The sequence below is a fragment of the Oryctolagus cuniculus genome, chromosome 1, assembly GCF_051225735.1.
Source record: "Oryctolagus cuniculus isolate XC-2025 breed Fujian yellow rabbit chromosome 1, ASM5122573v1, whole genome shotgun sequence".
NCBI lineage: Eukaryota > Metazoa > Chordata > Mammalia > Lagomorpha > Leporidae > Oryctolagus > Oryctolagus cuniculus.
This window is the reverse complement of record NC_142867.1, coordinates 46,736,458-46,755,479: the sequence shown is the minus strand read 5'-3', so window position 1 is coordinate 46,755,479 and position 19,022 is coordinate 46,736,458. Positions and strand designations below refer to the sequence as shown.

Here is a 19,022-nt window from a genome sequence, read left to right as displayed (position 1 = left end):
TCCCGGCGTGGGTAGACCTGGTGAGTGCGGGGGGCGGTGGGAGACGGCTTGATGAGAAGTGGTGACGGCTACCTTTCCAGACAGAGCCGCATCACCCAGCTGGGCCCGGTGACGCGCGCGCGCGCGGGTAGTGCAGCCTCTTTTAAGGAAATCAGCTGGGGCCAATCAGGTTCTCTTGGCCTCCAGCCCTCCCCGCTGCGTACCCCCCGCCCCGCCCCCACAATCTGGTAGGAGGGAGTAGGGGCAAGCTTTTTTTTTTTTTTTTTTTCCCTTGGCAGTCAGTCAGCAGGGACTTTTGGGGACAGGCTGACCTGACGGATGTGACTGTCCCGGTCAGGAGAGGCGGGAAAGCCAGAGCGGGCGGCGGTTTGGGGGCGGGTGTTGGGGAAGTGGTAACAGACCAGCTGACCTTTTTGGCAAGCGCGTCTCTCCTGACACCGTCTCCACCTTCTCCTGGAGCTCTCTCTGATCAGAGGCTAGAGCTCAACACATTCCTAGCCTTTCGGATGGAGGAACTGGAGCTGGGAGCTAATTGCAAGCAGACTTTTGGAACTCCGGGCTGGAGAAGGCCCTCACAGCAGATTAAGCTCCCACAGCAGGCTGATAAGCGTGCCCCTTGCTGCCGCACTTGCTAAACATTTTTGGAAGCTGACAGCCTTGAGTGATGGTGTGTGGGAGGAAGACAGAGTTTCCCTCCGGTGCTCCCAGGGCCCTGTCTCTTGTAGGGTTTGCGAGTGCGGTCAGTCGCGGGATGAGTCCAGGGTGCACTCCTGCACAGATTCCCCTGCCAACGTGGACACAGGCTTATGGGCGGGAGTGGGCAGCGCGTGGGAGGCCGCGCGGGGACTTGGGATGTGCCACACACACCCTTGGGCCTGGGGAGGAGGCCCGAGGGTGAGAGGCAGAGTGAGATGCGGGCAGCGTTCCTGTCCGGGCGCCGCTCTGCTTTCTGCCCATTGAACGAAGGGCGGCGGAGAACCCCCAGCGAGCAGGCTCTGCGAAGGCAACTCAGGACCCTTTGCCCTGGAAACGTGCTCCCCAGCTTCCCCTGGCACTGGCCTGGCCCTGTCCCCTCAAGAGGATGCTTTCTCCCTTGGGCTTTGCCACTCGGGCCCCAGCACCTGGGCTACCCTCCATGGGGGCCTGGGCACTGACTGTGAGGATGGCCTGGGTGGGCTGTGAAGGGGACCCCCCCTCTCCAGGGGGCTCACCAGGTTTTCACCAGTTTGCCCTGCTGTTAGCATCCGGGCTCCTGGGGGCTGTTTTCTGTGATGGGTGGCAGAGCCTTGTCTCACCATCCCCCCTCATATCAAGGTGACTTTGGCAAAAGAGGGTTTTGCCTTTTAGGGTGGGGATTCTCCCACACTCCGACTGACATGGCATCCATCCATTCCCCCAGAAAAGTCTTAATTATGGTTTGAGGAGTAGGCTTGACTGGTCCAAACACTAATCATTTGAAAATAATCAGGAAATGATTAATTGAATGACAAATGATGTCTAGAGGCCTCTGTCATCCTTTCTCTTCAGGGGAACTTTTGCAGGAGGCTGAGCTGTGCAGTGGCTGATTGCACAGGTTTTGATGCCAGAAGGGTATTGATGGTGTCCTGTATCTGTGTATTATCTGGGTGACCTGGCCCATTAGGTGCTCTAGGACTCAGTGTTCCTATCTGTAAAATGGGCATAGACAGCTACAAGCATTGTGAGCATTAAGAGAAGAAACATGTGAAGTGTTTAGTGCGGTGTCTGGCAAATAAGAAACACTTAATACAATCTGCTGTTTATGTTGGTGACTCAAGAAATAGGGCATGTTGAACGTAGATTTAGTAGTGTCTAAATAAGAAAAGACATGGCTTACTCTCTCACGTCTTAGGGAAGGTCACAATCTGTTTACAAGGATTGATGGAGTGTCTGTCACATGCCCAGTACAGTACCAGGCAGTGGAAAGATGAGGGAAGGGTGTGACCGTTTGCACATGACCTCACAGGAGCACTTAGAGAAGATAAGACACCTCATTTTCTGTGACAGTACCAACGGGAGAATAACAAAAACATAGCTGTGTCCCTACATAGCACTTCCTGCATGCCAGGAATTGTTCTAAGTAGTTTATATAAAATAACTCATTTCATTCTCCTTTGTTTAAAAAAGATTTATTTATTTGAAAGGCAGAGTTACAGAGAGAGATCTTCCATCTGCTGGTTCACTCCCCAAACAGCCACAGCAGCAGCTGGAGCTGAGTCAAGCCAAAGGCAAGAGCTCCCTTGTGTGTAGAGGGGCCAGGCTCCACTGGCTTTCTCAAACACATTAGCAGGGAGCTGGATCAGAGGTGGAGCAGCTGGGACCTGTGCTCACAGGGGATGCTGGCATCGCAGGTGTCAGCTTACCCTGGTGGCCCCCAATCATTTTATTCTTATATTATTCCACTAAGTCTGGTCATCCCTATTTCACACGTGAGGAGATTGAGACGAATGCCATTTTAGCTACCTTGTGAGTAGCAGAGGTAGGATGAGAAATTGGACAACCTGGAGCAGGCGCTGTGGTGCAGCAGATTAAGCCACTGCTCTGGACGCCTTCATCCTATATCAGTGTGTCTGGCTTTGAGTCCTGCTTCTGCTTCTAATCCGGCTTCCTGCTGATGTACCTGGGAGGCAGTCAGTGATGGCTCAAGTGCTTGGGTCCCTGCCACCTACATGGGAGCCAGGGATGGAGTTCCTAGTTCCTGGGCTATTGCAGGCATTTGTGAGTAAACCAGTAGATGGGAGATCTTTCACTCCATCTCCCCCTCTCTCTGTTACTCTGCCTTTCAAATACATAAATAATGCAATTGCAAAAAAAAAAAAAAAAAGGAATTGGACAGTCTGGCTTTGGACTCCATGCCCTTGACTGTGATTCTATACAGTGATAACCACAGAGACTGCCTGATAGCTTGCAGGCCCTGAGTTAAAAGACCAGTGCTGCCCACCACGATACAGTAACTTGCTCCATGTCCCCCAGCATGGTGCTCAGGTCAGTCTGACTTCAAGGCTACCATCTCCCCATCTCCATCACCATCTGTCTATGGCCCTAGACCTTAGGGCCTTCATAGCACAGCTGAGGGAGGCATAGCTGATATATATATATATATATATATATATATATATATATATATTCCAGGGAGGAATAAGAGGTGTGCCTGGGGCTGGCAAACCAAGATACGCAGGGGCTACAGTGGCTGGAGAGGTGCAGAGAGGCAGCAGTGCAGGGTCCGGCAGTGCTGGGCTGCAAAGGTGGACAGGTGTGGCTTGATGGGGAGGGCAGCAAGCAGGGCCGTGCAGTGGCCTAGAGCAAGAGTCGCTGGCACTCATGCAACAAATAATTGCCCCCGATCTGGAATCATCCTTTCAGAAAGGTGATGAAGAGAGGGAAGTGAGGATTGGACTTGCCTGCTGACTCCCCAGGTGGGTGGTCATTCTAAATGTGCAGGATGGTTACAGAAGGCTGGAGAAATGGTGCCCATTAGGGACCTGCTTCATCATGTGCCATTGGGGAATGCTGGTGATTCTTAGACTGCGAGTCTGAATATTCCACGTGATAGTTACAGGGGAAAGAGGCAGCTCTCATAGTGTGTCTTACTATTCGGTAACTCTCCAGCCAGTGACATGCCAGTCGCCCCCATGCCTGCTGTGCAGCTCCGTCACACATGCCAAGAGCTCAGCCAGCAAACTGCTGTGGGGTGCAGCCTCACTGTCAGCTCAGCCATCTGAGCCCCTCGCCTAGAGCGTCTCCCAGCCAGAAGAAACTGCGCGAGTAGCAGCCCACCTCCCCTGATTTCCCTTCCTGGTAATGAGACAGCAGAGCCTTTCCCCAAGAATGGACATGGACAGCTTCTGCTCCGTTAACAGGCATATCAATTATGACCATGTGCAAAGAATTGTTTTAGAGACATGCTCTGGGTTAGTGCAGAAACCCTCTCTGCCAACCTGCAGAGAAGCAGCACTCCTGAGAGGTATGGGGAGAGCTTAGCCTACTTCTAAGGAGCAGCTGCAGTGTCGGGTTGGGGAGAGACATCAGCCCAATAATACTTTGATATTTCCTGTTCTTAGGAGCTGGTGTTCAACTTGACACTCAGTTCTTTACAAAAGTAATTAGATGTGATTGAAATGCTCTGTGGGTGTTTTAGATGTTTAGAAAGTGCTGGAGAGGCCCCCTGGGAGGAGAGCACAGCTCCTCGCTTTCAACCTGTTGCAACTTTGCCCCATTGTGTTTTGATTAGAATCCTTGCCGCATCATCAAAGTTGATTATGGATTTGATTAGTGCATTTTTCTGCTATTGTGTTATTCCCTTTCTTCTCTTTCTCAGTTCTTAGAGGGGAATGTGTAGCGTGGTTATCTGCCAACATGTGAGGATGTTTATAGTTCACATATTGTTGCTTATTCCATGGGTTAATTTTCTAAAGACACTTGAAGGGTCGTACTGGTGGCTTATTTAGGGTATCATTATGTGTGTATATATCTGTATATAAATACGTCTACTTCTGGATACGTGTGTATACACATATATCCATGCGCATACACAAATATATACACATGGAACAGCTTAAAGTATTGAACGTGTGTGAGCATACACACACATCAAAGGCGAGACTGGAGGAGTTATGGCCCCAATTCCAGCTTTCATAATGGTTAGGTTTACTTCCCACTTCTCACACTGTCTTCCTCTGGGACCAGGATTTGAAGCTCCAGATCTGTGTGTCCCATTCTATTTACTTCTAAGACATGAGGGATGGAGCCTTGATAGAGGTGTTTTAATTAGGCCTTAGGGAAGCTGCTGCAGCCAGTCTAGAAAAGCCAAACCACCCAGCGTGCTTTTGGCTTAAGGTCAGGCATTCTTATTTCTTAGAATCAGCTTCGGCAGCAGGGAAGGGAGTGTTTATGGAGCAGCTGCTGGGTGCCAGGTAGTCTGCGGTGCTCTTTATCTGCACATTGTTTAATTGGGGACTCAAGAGCCTGGGTGAAGTGTAACAGGGCCCGGGTGTTCTGTGTAAGCAAGCTGAGGATGAGGCACCTGATCATTTGGAGTCCTTTGCATACGGTAGATGAGGCTTCATTGGGAGACAGACCTGGGTTTGGCTTCAGGCTTTGGACAATACTATGGTTTGAGTATATGTTTGGATATCGCCCAAAGGTCCATGTGTTAGGGGCTTGGTCCTCAAAGTCTTATGTTAACGATTAATGAATCAATGCTGGTAGCCAGCGGATTAAAGGTGGAGATGATCCATCTGTGGCATCGGAAGTTGGGCCTCTAGGAAGTGTTCAGACAGGATTATGTTGCTGTGGTGGATCCCCCAAGTTGGAATCATGGTGGCTTTATAAAAAGAAGGCACATGGACATGTCTGTGTCCTGCCTGGCCATGTCACCCTCCCTCCTGAAGTACTTTGCCAGCCAGCCACCACTGTCACCAGATTCCAGATCAGTGGAGCCAGCTGATCTTGGGTTGCAACCTTTCAAAACTGTGAGCCGAAATAAACCTTCTTCCTTCCTAAGTAGTTTGTCTCAAGTGTCTTAGCTATAGTCATGAAAAGTTGAGTAACACAGGCAAATTACTGAGCATCTCTAAACTCTGTGTCTTCATTTGTAAAGCAGAAATGCTGATGCCTAATTTGAGGATTAGGTAGATATTACAGGTAGGTTGTTGAGCAGTTTCCCATCACATACTAAGCAAGGAGTATGTGGCAGTACCTATTTTTATTACCCCAGATCATAGCCAAATTTGGAAACCATGAGCTTTGTTCCAAGCCCATGTTTTTCCACCCGATCTCCATGCCTCTCATGTGCAGGGCTGAGTCCATGGAAGAGTAGATGGCTTGCCTAAGGAAAGCAGAGAACCTAGCAGGGCTCCGGTTAGATGTGTGGGGAGCCAGAGCAAATGAAGAACCATGTCACCCAAGAAATCATACTCAAAGTTGTTTGTTGAAGCCTCCACATTTTGGTCCCTGACACGCGGTCTCTTAACACCAACCAAACTGGAGTGTATGCTACACATTCAGACCTGTGAGAAGCCTCCTTGCTGTACCCAGCGTGAGCTGACTCTGCACAGGTGGTTCTATGCAGCTGGCCAGTCTGATGGCACTGCTCCAGACAGGACCAAGAATGGAGCAGTCTCATGCACTGGGCTTCTAACTGGCTCCTTGTTTGTTCTGAGGGCAAAAGGAAAGCCCTTTTCCCTCACATCTGGCATGTTTGCAGTGGGAGCTGGGCCTTGTGATCAGTTTGACCATTAAGGTGCCCCAAGGCCTGGCCAGCTGCCCAGTGGTGTTTTACTAAAAGCCATGGGGCCAGTTTCAATGGCTACTCTGTCTTGTGGCCACATTGTTCAAGGAGATGGACAGTGTGTTCCTAGAATGTCTTCGGAAGAATGGACCATGTGACTTTGGGAACACAACTCGCTCAGGCTTTTTGCTTCAGTCTACACGAGGCAATGGTGAATGACTCAAAAGTTTTCACAGGAACCTCAAGTCGCCCACACAGAACCTAAAGAATGACTCATGATTCAGTGCCCCCTTTCCCAAGGAAAACAGAGCTGCTCTTGTATTTTGCAAACAATAGGCCCAGAGCCTTGGAATACTTTGTCTCTCCTTCCAAGTGAAAACTTAATACTTTTAGAGAATTTTGGATCTTTCTAATCCTCGCCTGGTCCCATCTTGATGGGAGAGAAGATACAGCAGAAATGGGGGGGCTCGGTCAGGATAATATTAGCCTACTTCCCAAGGTTCTTTTGGGGCCTTTGAACAAAATCAGTTACTCATGGAAGCGTGGCACAATATAAATAATGATAGTGTTAGTCATTGCCTCCGACTGAGCACAGCATCAGTCCCAGCCTGATGCATAGGGCCAGATGTTTGCCATCTCACTTAATCCTTACAACAGGGGTGGGCGTTGTGGCGCAATGGGTGAAGCTGATTCTTGTGATGCCCACATACCATATCAGAGGGGCTGGTTCGAGCCCTGGCTGCTCCGCTTCTGCTCCAGCTCCCTGCTAATGCACCCTGAGAGCAGCAGATGATGGCTCCAGTGCTTGGTTCCCTGTCACCAACATAGGAGACATGGTGGAGTTCTAGGCTCCTGGTTTCTGCCTGGCCCAGCCCTGCCTGTTGTGGGCATTTGAGGAGTGAACAATTGGATGGCAAATCAATCAATCAATCAATCTGTCTATCCATCTGCCTCTCTCTCTATGCCTTTCAAGTAGGTAAAAATAAAGAGAAAACTTTAAAAAAAATTCTCACAAGAGCTGGCATCAGGGCATAGTGGGTAAAGCCTCCTCCAGTGGTGCCAGCATCCCATATGGGCACCAGTTTGTGTCCTGGCTGCCTCACTTCTGATCCAGCTCTCTGCTATGGCCTGCGAAAGCAGTAGAAGATGGCCTAGGTGTTTGGGTCCCTGCACTCATGTGGGAGACCTAGAAGAAGCTCCTGGCTCATGGCTTCGGATCAGTTCAACTGTGGCTGTTATGGCCATTTGGGAAGTGAACCAGCAGATGGAAGATCTCTCTCTCTGCCTCTGCCTCTCTGTAACTCTGCCTTTCAAATAAATAAATAAATCTTTTAAAAAAATACTCAAAAAGGCATTGTTAATACTGAATCAAAGGCCGGCGCCGCGGCTCACTAGGCTAATCCTCCATCTGCAGCTCCGGTACTCCGGGTTCTAGTCCCAGTCGGGGCGCGGGATTCTGTCCCAGTTGCTCCTCTTCCAGCCCAGCTCTCTGCTGTGGCCCGGGAGTGCAGTGGAGGATGGCCCAAGTGCTTGGGCCCTGCACCCACATGGGAGACCAGGAGAAGCACCTGGCTCCTGCTTCGGATCAGCGCGGTGCGTGAACCGCAGCGCACCCGCTGCCATAGCCATGGGGGGTGAACCAACGATAAAGGAAGACCTTTCTCTCTGTCTCTCTCTCTCTCACTGTCCACTCTGCCTGTCAAAAAAAAAAAAAAATACTGAATCAAAGTTCATTACTTTAAGCTTTATTTTGGCTTGGGAAATAAATATTCTGTGTGACTCCTCCTCCCAACCCCAGAGTTTGGAAATACTGAAAATATTACGTCGATACTAAATAAATACCGGTTGCTTAATAATATTACTGAAATTCTTCTAGGAAGTGTAAAATCCCAGCCCTCTGAGGCTGCCAGGCCCACTGAGTGTTATTACTTAGAGTAACTTGCAGGGCTGATTATAGAAACAGGAAGGGAAAATGGGGAATTCGATTCTAAAGCACTTGTTGGCAGGAGGAAGCCAACAGGGAAGGGCATGTTGGGAGTCAGTCTCTAAAACCATAGTCCTAGAACCTGTAACGCTATCAATTTATGAAAGACAACAAATGTAGAAGGCATGTGATGGGTTCTTGTAGAAAAGAGACTGGACCGGTGCTGCGGCTCACTAGGCTAATCATTCACCTGCGGCGCCGGCACTCCGGGTTCTAGTCCCGGTTGGGGCACCGGATTCTGTCCCAGTTGCTCCTCTTCCAGTCCAGCTCTCTGCTGTGGCCTGGGAGTACAGTGGAGGATGGCCCAAGTGCTTGGGACCTGTACCCGCATGGGAGACCAGGAGGAAGCACTGGCTCCTGACTTTGGATCGGCGTATCAGCCACTTGAGGGGTAAACCAATGTAAAAAGGAAGACCTTTCTCTCTGTTTCTCTCTCTCTCACTGTCTAACTCTGCCTGTAAAAAAAAAGAAAAAAGAAAAGAGACCGAAATCAAATCAAAGCAAATGGGAGATTCTTGGTTGGATCCTGAGTGAGCAAAGCCATAAATGCATCACAGTTATTCTGGAGACTGTTGGAGATATTTGAACGTAGATCACATTTTAAATTGTATTGTTCTGTCAGTGTTAAAGGAATTGGGGTTGTGAGAGGAAATGTTCTTTTTCTTGGGGGATATATGCTGGAATATTTGGTGGTGAGGTGTCTGATAGCAAATGGTTTGGAAAAATAAGTATGTCTGCAAAAGGGGAAAGCAGACATCAGAAAATGTTAACTGGTGAATCTCGGTGAAGATATGTGCAATTCTTTCAGCTTTTCTACAGATTGAAAATTTTCCAAGGTGAGATGTTGGTAAACAAAAGAAAGCCCTAGCTGAATAGTTTACGTTCCTAAACACTCGGTATCTGGGGCGTAACGATGAGAACATAAATGAAATAGGTGCGTGCAGGTGTGTGTGTGTGTGTGTGTGTGTGTGTGAGAGAGAGAGAGAGAGAGAGAGAGAGAGAGAGAGAGAAAGAGAGAGAACTCCCAACAGCATGGCCAAGTTCAGCTCCCCAGGTTTAGGATTGAACTCCTTACCTCCTTCCCAGTATAGTGTGACCACTTTGGCTTAATATCTTATTCTTTCATGAGAGGGTTGCAGGCATTTTGTAGAAATCAAAAGATCCAGTTTTGTTCAGTAATCTCTAATAATAATCTAAGATGTTTCCAAGATCACAAATGTAGAAGAATTTTTTTTTTAATGAAGAGATTAAAAAAGGCCCAAACCCAAGGTTGGGTACTACCAGGCTGGGCGTTGAGGAGGAACGGAATACACACGAAGGTGCCTCTCTCTGCCTCCCCTCTCCAGCTCTGCCTGTTACCTCTGCCTCTGCTGCCTGGCTACGTCTGCCTACCTTTTACTCATTCAAATCCAGGCTCTGTGGTACCACCTCCAGGCAGCTTTCAGCCAGCACTGCGAGCTGACCACAGTGACTCCCGCGTGGCTCCTGTAGCCTGCTCTGTGGCCTCTCAGTTTATGTAACTAGACAATGACTCTCATGCAATCAGGGAGGTATCTCTGTTGATTCCTGCTGGTACAGAGTTACTGTGTGGTAGTTTCTTAGCTAGTCTCTGCCGAGGAAAAGCAGGGTGGGGGGATGATAAAAGAAAGAAGTAGAAGACAAGAGTCAGTGAGTGGATACTGTGCCCGATCTATGCTCATAAAGCTGCAGAGTGCCCAGTGTTGTGGTAAAACCACCACCTGTGATGCCAGCATCTCCTATGGATGCCAGTTCAAGTGCTGGCTGCTCCTCTTCCAATCCAGCTCTCTGCTAATGGCCTGGGAAATGCAGCAGAGAATGGCCTAAGTGCTTGGGCCCTTCTACCCACAAAGGAGACCAGAGACCTGGCTCCTGGTTTCAGCCTAGCCCGGCCTTGGCTATTGTAGCCATCTGGGGAGTGAACCAGTGGATAGAAAAACTCTCTCTCTCTCTCCCTCTCTCTGTAACTCTTTCAAATAAATAAACAAATATTTTTTTAAAAATCAAGCTGCAGCTACACCATGTGGATTGTGCAAAATTCCCACTTAGGGTATGAAGGGAGAGGGTCACGTGACCTTGGGTGACCTGCACGCTGGCCAAGGCCATTATCAAAGCTCCCCAACACCACATCTCAGGGACAGTTGCCCTGTCGGGCTGAGTGGAGTGTGGAGGCAGATTCCTTCACATGAGGCTGTTTGTGACATCCCCACGGTGTGGCTGTGCCCAGTGGAAGAGGATGTGATGATGGGGGTGCAGGAGACTGAGGGGGGAGCACCGTGGGTTTTGGTAAGCTTTGGCAAATTTCCCCACCATGGAAGGAGAACCTGAAGGGTGTGAGTTGGTTAGGGAAAGGGGAAGGTTTAGAAAAACCTAGAAGGGGATAAAGCTTCCAGCAGTAAGGATTTCAGCGACCATTTATCCATAATCCTGTTTAATCCTCACACTTTCTGAGCTGATATTGATCCTGTCTGAGGGGCAGGAGAGAAAATGGAGTCAGTGAGAAGACCAGCCTGAGAGGGCCTGAGGCCTGTCTGGCTACACAGCAAGTGTGGGCTTGTGTGTCTCTGATCCCCAGTCTGCGCTCCTAACCGCTGTGCGTTCTTTGCTGGTGGTTGGAAGAAGCCTGCATCCCAGACCGAGGTGCTGCTTTGCACACTCAAGCCTCCAGGCGCTCTTCTCCTTGGATCTGCTCCCTGTTTTCCTGGCCTTGGCCCTCTCTGCTCTTTTCCTCTGGCCAGGGCCTCCTGTGCCTGTCCCAGCCCATGGCCCGAGGCCCTGCGGTTACAGGACCAGGAGCCCCATCTGGTTTTGCACACATCCTGCTGCAATCTGGGCCCGGGCTCCCTTTAATGCCGCTGCGGCTGCCGCCCCCCAGGTCAGCCCTGGGCTGCTGGCTGGGCCTGGTGGGGTGCAGGTGCCTTCCAGCTGGGGGGAGCTCATTCCTGTCCCCTGCCCCACACTGCGCCGCTTTGTGCTACAGACAGTCCCCATTTCACGCTTTGATTCCTTTCAGACCTGGGAGTGACGCATGTCTGCGTCAAAACGTGTGGGCTGCGAATTTCACAGAGCCATCAGATCTTCCGGTGTGTGAACTCTGGTCTGGAGCGGGGGGGAAGGCAGGGCCCTGGAGGAAAAAATAGCGTTTAGGTGACAAAGCCGGATTTAGAATAACCAGGCTCACTCTGCTTGTCAGCTTAGCGGTCCATGCCTGTAAGAACTCGAGACTGGGGCTCTCTGAGCTATCTTTGGGGCCATCTGTTCCTGCAGCTTCTTCTAACAGCCAGGGAGACCATGCCCCACTGAGGGGCGTGGCTTTCCTCTGGGCCCCTCCCTCCAGGAGGGCAGAGCACAAACCAGACCCGGGGCCTCGTGACCCCTGGTCAGTGTTCTTCCTACTTGGTCCAGTGATCACACGTTTTCTTCTGAAGGGCTCCTGGTGTAAAGAATTGGTTTCTCCTCCTTCTACCCAGTAGTTAGAAAGATTGTGCATGTGGTTCAGAATCCGAAAACCAGGACCACCTGGTGGGTGGTGTAATTGTGGCAAGAAGCACCATCAAACACCTCCCATGAGCCAGATGCTCTGCATACATCATCTCCTTTAAGCCTGACCCACTTGGTAGGACTGGTGGCATTCAATCCATTTCACGTAGGAGGCCCAGAGGAGGTGGGTATGTCGACTGCATGGAGCAACTCTCTGATTTCCACCCTCAATTCTTTTTCTTTTTTTTTTTTGACAGGCAGAGTGGACAGTGAGAGAGAGAGAGAGAGAAAGGTCTTCCTTTGCCATTGGTTCACCCTCCAATGGCCGCTGCGGCCGGCGTGCTGCGGCCAGCGCACCGCGCTGATCCAATGGCAGGAGCCAGGTGCTTATCCTGGTCTCCCATGGGGTGCAGGGCCCAAGCACTTGAGCCATCCTCCACTGCACTCCCTGGCCACAGCAGAGAGCTGGCCTGGAAGAGGGGCAACCAGGACAGAATCCAGTGCCCCAACTGGGACTAGAACCCAGTGTGCCGGTGCCTCAAGGCGGAGCATTAGCCTAGAGAGCCACGGCGCCGGCACCCTCAATTCTTTCTACCCTGCCTTGCACATGCCCCATGCTGGAAGTCAGAGAGACCTGAGCCATGATCCTAGCATCCCATTTATTTACCTAGTGTTTAATTTCCTCAGAACTACTGGGGCCTGGTATGTGGTAGGCACTCACTAAATACTTGTTGAACTACAGCTAGCACCAGTCAACCCTGCTTGGCCTCAGTTTCCCCAGGAAAAGTGTAGCATTTCACTGCGCTGTGTAAGTTAAAGCAGTGAGTATGTATAACAATACCTGGTGTGGGTCAACCAATCAGATCACTGCTTTTTTTTTTTTTTTAAGAAAAAAAATTTTTAATTATTTGAAAGACAGAGTTACAGAGAGAGAGAAAGGGTGAGATGGAGAGAGAGAGACATCTTCCATTTGCTGGTTCACTCTCCAAATGGCCACAATGGCCTGAGCTAGGCCAATTCAAAGCCAGGATCCAGAAGCTTTTTCTGGGTCTCCCACGTGGGTATGGAGGCCCAAGCACTTGGTCCGTCTTCCATTGCTTTCCCAAGTGTGTTAACAAGGAGCCAGATTGGAAGTGGAACAGCCAGGAATTGAACTGATGTCCATACGGGGTGCTGGGGCTGCAGGCAGTGGCTTTACCTGCTACATTACTGTGCCAGCCCCAAGATCACTGTTACTAACTGAGCACGTACTATGTGCCAGGTGCTCTTCTTGGGGGTGGGGGCTGGGAAGAACTTACGTACGGTCTCCTAGCAAGTGAGAAGCAGTAATACCCAGTGAAGACTTGCCTTCTCAAGTTACCTGGGGCTTTGTTCCTTAAAACATGCTGTCTCCCCAGCGGGGAAGGAAAATTGGCTCATCCCAGGAAGATCACCGAAAGTGAAGATGGTCCCCAGGAGTCTTGACTGCTGGAGCACTCGGTAATTTTGCTCTCTGATGCCTGTTTCTCCTCTTTGGAGTCATCCCTTCCCTGGGCTGCAGGGCAGAAAGCGGTAGGAACTTGGCCTAGTCCCTAGAAATGTTTACCTGGCTAAAAATATGCCAGCTGTGTTATATTTGTAGCCGAATTTGGATTTGAAGTATAGGACTTGGCCACACCCAAGTATTAGGCATGAACTGTTGGTACATTTTGTAACAGGAAGCCGCTGGTTTTCCATTCCAAAGAACTGGAACTTGGTTAGAAATTTGTCATTGGCAAATACCACCACTTGCCACATTCCATGGCTGTTTTTAACGAGTGTCTCGGCACCTGAACTCAGAGGCAGAAGGCCACGGGCAAGGCCAGGCTGGCCGGGCAGCCTCAGCGCATTCTCCCTGTCTAGTGGCTTCCAGGCGACCTCTGCCTGGCTCTCCCCAGGCCCAGGGCACTCGGCAGTCTGTTGCCTTTGGATTAGCATAAGGGCAGACAGAGTGCTTATTTTAGAACTGGAAGGAGAGGAGATATATCAATAAAAAGGCCAGGGAAGGAAAAATCCGTTCAGAGGTTTTAAAATATCACTCCCTTAACAGGACAGATTATTTTTGTTTCTTTAAAAACAACTGGTAATTTTCTCCTCGAGGCAGAGTTGGAAAGAGCGGTACCTAAGGCTGTTAAAATAGGGAAGGGGCTGTGACGGTGGCCTGGACGTTCTGTTCTGCCCCTGTTCACACAGAACAGGCTTCCAAATCCCTGCCCCTGACCTGCAGACCCTGGGGCCTGAGAGCCACCGCCCAGACACCCTGTGCTCTTACCTCGCCGGAAGCTACGTCCCGGGGCTTTTGCTCCTGCTGTTCTTCCTGCTTAAAATATCTTCCTAGATATTGACGGCGCTCGCGCCCTCACCTTCGATGTCCACTCAGGTGTCACCTTTTCAGCGATACTATTTCTGATCACCCCACCCCGTATAAAATAGCTAGGCCCGTGTATCCCTTATATCTCCTCACCTCACTTTATTTTTCTCCAGGGCCAGAGCAGTTTTCTCCTGACATACTGCGTGTGTGTTTATCCTAGGTCTGCTTCCACCAGACTGTCAGCTCCTTGCGAGCAAGGCTTTGCCTGCCTGGGTCACAGCTGCAGCCCTGGCTTCTGGAGCAGAGCCTGGTGCATAGTAAGTGCTTGCTCATTGGATGAATGACAGGCACGCGTGGCACGGGTTCAGGCACAGCTGGAGCTGGCATCCAGGTCTGGCTGCCAGTCCAAGTTTCTTAACTTGCACTGTTTCTGCAGATCTGCTGAGCACTGAGCACTCTCCTCGCTTCCCTTGCTAATGGTTTAGAATGTTGCCCTTTGGGTGGTTCTGCTGCATTACTAGACGCTGGTACACAAAGGAGTGGGTGAGTCAGGCTGGCAGAGAAAGGGCCTGTCTTTGCCCAGCTTGTGGGATTCTTAGCCATGAGCAGATGCTTCCTTTGTCTCAGTTTAGGGCTGGCTCTGAGATGCCCACAACACAATGTGGAAGTGAGAATCAGGCTTGCAGTAAGCATAGGTTCCACTTTGTCTTCAGCTTCTCTTTCTCTCTTTTTTTTTTTCTACCCACTTTTTGTGTCTATGCTTAAAAAATGTATGATCTGAGGACCAGCAGTGAGAGCCTGTTAGAAGTACAGTATCGAACTGGTGTTGTGGCATAGTGGGTAAAGCTGCCACCTGCAATGCTGAAATCCCATAAGGGTGCTGGTTTGTGTCCTGGCTGCTCCATTTCCAATCCAGCTCCCTGCTAATGGCCTGGGAAAAGCAACAGCAGATGGCCCAGACACTTGGTCCCTGCCTGTCACTCCCCCTCTTCATGGAGGAACGACACTAAACCCTGCCTAGGCTTCGTATCCGAGTCACGGCACCATTATGTCGCTCCCCCTCTTCGTGGAGGAACGACACAGGACCCTGCGCTGTTCTTTTGTCTGCTCGGCCCTCCCCGGGTTTGCTGCTGGTTCTTCCCGGGTTGGCTACCGTCCTTCCACCTCCGTGGAAGGGCGGTTCCCCCTGGCCACTTTCCCCACTTCCGCGGGGGAGCGGCACACCGCCGGCCGGCTCTCTCGGGGGCTGCTCAGGTGTTCCTTCAGATAGATGTTCCTCTTAGATGTTCCTGGTGCATGTTGTCTCTCTCCTCCTTTATAGTCCTCTTCCGCCAATCCCAACTCTGCTACCCACACGCCGAGTACGCTGCTCTCCTCCAATCAGGAGCAGGCCCTGCTGTTTATTGGTTGAACTGGAGGCAGCTGTGTAGAAGCTGTTTCCTCCTCTCCCAGCGCCATATTGTGGGAGAGCAGATGCATAGAATAAGTCTTAATTCGAGTAACAGTCTAGTCTGAGTTGCTCCCCACACCTGCAACCCATGTGGGAGACCTGGATGAAGTTCCTGGCTCCTGGCTTCCTTCTGGTCCAGCCCTGGCCATTGCAGCCATCTGGGGAATGAATCAGCAGATGGAAGCTCTCGCTCTCTCTCTCTCTCTCTCTCTCTCTCTCTCTCTCTAACTCTGACTTTCAATAAATAAATACATCCGTTAAAAAAAAAAAAAAACAAAAAACAAAAGAAGAAGTGCCATATCTCCAGCCTCATCCCAGGTCTTCTGAATTAGAATTTATAGTTTATTAGAACCCCAGAAGATATTTATGCAAATGAAAGTTTAAGAAGCAGAGGAGCATTTATGTCCTTGACCCCTCAAAAGATGTACCAAGAGAAACCTCCTCCCACAAAGCAGTATCACCACCTCTGTCTGATGGCACAGGCCTGACCCTCAAATCACCACTCCCCCACTCTGTGACTGGGGGCATGAAGGAGGATGGGCAGGGTAGCCTTGGAAGAAGCTCTCCTAAAAGAGACTTCCAGAATCCAGGGTACTCCTTTTTGTGTATTTCTGTCTGTTCTGTTTAGTCACCTGTGCCCTGGACTTTGAGGCTCGTGTTTTGCCACCATGACCAGAGGCTTTCATGTACCTGGTGGCCACAGAAGTAAGAGAGACCTGGACTTTTAACCTGGGAGCCCAGCATTGGTGACCTGCAGCTCCCCACTCTGCAAAGTGTGCTAGGCAGCTCCAGTGTGCGGCTTTCAGGAGCTGGAGGCAGTTCGATCCCAGCCCTTCTCACAGATGTCTATGAATTCCTCTCTAGCGAGTCCCATGGTTTGAACAGAGCCCAACTCCCATAGTCCTTTGCTGTTTTCCAATTTGCCTCGAGTCCCCAAAATCACACCCAGCATGTAGGTGTTAAGGAGATAGGACGCATCCAAGGATACCAAGGGGAGGAGCTCTCCGGCTCTCTCCCCACATCTAACACGCAGAAAAAAGCCCTTTCACCATGCAGGTGCTGTGCAAATGTAATCTGTATGCCTGATAAGTGTTTCTTTGAATTGTGCTGCGGCTGTGTATCGACTTGGGGGAAGCCTATTGATTAGAGCAAAGCTCTGGAACCAGGCTGCTTGGTGAAGTTATTGTCTCATGCTGCTGCCAGAGTCCAGTTGCCTTGGTCTTTGTAAGTCAGGGATATGTAAAAGTTGCTCACAGCATCAGCAGTGCGTGGACTCTGCCTGTCCTTGTGCACACCCATGTCCTCCCATGTGGAGGACTTGATGATGGTAGAGCAAACTCACTCCAGAGTCTGCTGATGGCAGCAAGGTAGTGGAAGAAATTGGGAGTGCTTTTTGTTCCCTCCCTCAGCCCCTCTATCTTTGTCTTGTTGAACCCCATCTACCTATTAGAAGAAGGGGACCACTCCAACCACTTTCTCATCCAGACCTGGCTCTGAGTGGGGACAGGGGCACTGAAAGAGCATGAACTTGACACCAAGAGGGTGTTTGTGAATGGAAGCGTGCACCTGTGAGCATGCGCGGGTGTCCGTGAGTGTGTGTGTGTGTCCTGATGCTCCTTGAGGGGTGCAAAATATGATGACTGGCAGCACCACAGCACGTGTGACTGAAAGGGCACTGCTCTTGGAGTCAAGGGCCTTGGGTTCTCTTTCTAGAGCCTACCTTAACCAGCTTCCTGACCCTGGGCCATGTCCAGCAGTTCTTCACCAGCAGCGTGTGGAGCTGTCAAAACTGCACCTGCCCAGATGTCGCCCGGACAGAGTTGGGTCCAGAGCGGGGCCCCAGCATCTGTCTCTCTGTCTCTGTTAGGGCTCTGCAGGAGATCTTGATGCACACTCTGGGGTGAAAGCTCTTGACCAGGAGACCAGCTGTCCTCAGATGAGTCAGGTAACCAAGCGGGAAAGAGCAAGTAGAAGAGGCCATGCAGACCAGGGTTCAATTCCAGCTCTGCCCACTTAAAGCAGTGGAACCTCCGAGGAGTGGCTCACACTGCCCCTGCACCTCAGTGGCTCTGCAGCTGGGTGGCGGCCCCCTCCCCAGGCAGCTCCATGCATCCAGTGAGGTTGAGAGCAGGAAGCAGGTAACAAATGCCTGGCATGTGACATGTGCTGCATAAAAGTAGATCTCGTGTGTGTGTGTGTGTGTGTGTGTGTGGTGCTCACCTGTAATATATGGATGGAAACTTAAAAAAAAAAGGGTCCGAGATGGAACACAATTGAGAAATGAGATGGCAGTGCTCAATTATAGTCATGTAATTTGGCAATAAGGAAACCGATTAATTCATTCTTTCAGCTGGTTATTAGCAGGCAGGGAAGCATGCAGAAAATGGTCCTGTGGGGCCAGCGGTTCGCCTCCTCCTCCACGACAGAGCTGCTGGCACTCCAGCACGCTCAGTGTTACTGGGGGGCCTGTGACATTTGCAAAATCCTTGACCACAGACTGATTTTGCGGATTTGGGGTGAGCACCAAGCATTCATAGGCTTTTTAAAATTTTTTTTATTTATTCTGAAAGGCAGAGTTGCAGAGAGAGAGTGGGAGACACACACAGAGAGAGAGAGAGAGAGAGAGGGAAACAGATATTGTCCATCTGCTGGTTCACTCCCCAGATGGCCACAGTGGCCAGCTCTGGACCAGGCCAAAGCCAGGAGTGTGGAGCTTCATCCGGGTCTTCCTCATGGGTGGCAGGGGCTGAACCATCTTTGGCTGATTTCCCTTGGCCATTAGCAGGGAGCTGGGTCAGAAGTGAAGCAGCCGGGATATGACCAGTGCCTGTAGGAGATGCTGGTGTCACAGGTGGTGGCTTTACCTGCTGCGTGATAACACCAGCCCCAGCATTCATATTCTTGACAGGTGTGTCCAGGCGAATGAGCAGAAGGTGGTCTGCAGCCCCTCCACTGACAAGGCCTGGTCCAGAGTAGAAGGTCCAGTTGCGGGACTGAGGGAAGAGAATTGAGTGAGTTGGGGCAGGCAGGCATGGGGTCCTTGAGGAAGCACGAGGAGCTGAGGTTTGGAAGGAAGCATGATCAGGCAAAAGAGGGCAGTGTGTTCTGGATTTGGTTGGTGAGTAGACAGTGGAGGGTTTGGTGGCCAGGAAGCCCTAGCTCTTGTCCCTGCTTCAGGGGCTGTGTGTGCCAGCTTGGCGGGGGCAGGGTGGGGATCACATAGGGTCTCAGCCACCGAGAAGGATTCTGCAGGGGTCCCCAGTGAAGGAGAGTGAGCCCCACGTGTTTTTCTTTGTCCTATGTTCAGGCCCATACTGGCTGCTGTTATGTTGCCTGACATCCCCGTGGAGCTGAGCATCTGTCTCTCTCTTTGCTGATTCAGAAATCAGGGCGGAGGAGCAAACCTGTGCCCAAGAGAACTGGCTGAGACACTCAGAGCCCCAGGGCAGGCTTCCAAAAGGGCGCTGCAGATGGGGGGAGTTCTGCATTTGAACTGAGAGGGGTCTGGACTGGA

The 19,022-nt window shown here is 50.7% G+C and overlaps 1 protein-coding gene across 8 annotated transcripts in view; it reads left to right on the top strand.

Moving 5' to 3' along the window:
- NAV2 (neuron navigator 2) overlaps positions 1–19,022 on the top strand; it is a 763,895-nt gene that overhangs the window by 345,245 nt on the left and 399,628 nt on the right. The gene's annotated exons all lie outside the window — the stretch shown is intronic.